This window comes from Piliocolobus tephrosceles, unplaced genomic scaffold (genome assembly GCF_002776525.5).
Source record: "Piliocolobus tephrosceles isolate RC106 unplaced genomic scaffold, ASM277652v3 unscaffolded_15263, whole genome shotgun sequence".
Taxonomy (NCBI): Eukaryota; Metazoa; Chordata; class Mammalia; order Primates; family Cercopithecidae; genus Piliocolobus; species Piliocolobus tephrosceles.
Window position 1 is genome coordinate 1 of NW_022296825.1, and position 718 is coordinate 718.

At 21.7% G+C, this 718-nt stretch overlaps 1 long non-coding RNA gene across 1 annotated transcript; it reads left to right on the forward strand.

Annotated features, from left to right (window-relative positions):
• Window positions 1-73: 73 nt before the first annotated feature.
• On the forward strand, window positions 74-602 carry LOC111533525. The gene is made up of 3 exons (XR_002728894.1): window positions 74-180; window positions 347-389; window positions 550-602. It is a non-coding gene; the product is annotated as an uncharacterized LOC111533525 (long non-coding RNA).
• The last annotated feature ends 116 nt before the right edge of the window (window positions 603-718 follow it).

The following is a 718-nucleotide window of genomic DNA, read 5'->3' on the forward strand; positions in this document are numbered from 1 at the left end:
ATATTATTATGTAAATATGTTTAAGGTGTTGTAAATAGTGTTTGTGTAAATAAATCACGATATTTTTTTTTCTCATTTTTTCGATTTTGTTTTTTTCCTTTTTTTTAGATATGCTTATGCGCTTTCAAAAAATCACTTTCTAGTATCAGACATGGAATTTAATTTTCTTGTATTACAAAAGTGAGCAATAAAAAAAAAAAAATAAAAGATAAGATAAAAATAAAAGATAACAAATAAAAAAACATTGAAATGTTTTTATGTGTTTCCTTTTTTGCTAAGATCTTCAGCAATTTATTTTATTTTTTTTACAACTTCAATTTTTTATTTATTTTTTTTTTTTTTAAAGATCTAACATTCGCTACTGTGATGAAGTTTCTGTTAGCTTATCGGTAAAAAAAAGAAAAAACCTTCCTAAAAAATCATGTTAAATATAAATATATACTCAATTATGTATATACTTATGTGTACACAGATTGATATATATAAACATATATGCTGTACATGTTTTTTTTTTTTTTTTTTTTTTTTTTTATATATTGGTAAATATAGGTGGTGTCGGGGTTCAATCACGGGCACCTTATTAACAAAATGTTACCAGTTCCATTAACTAATTTTTTAGATGAGTAAGTGAAAAAAAATAAAAAATATATTAATAAACAAAAATGTTTTGCTCTCCATATGAGATAATGTAAATATACGAACAAAACATACTTACATA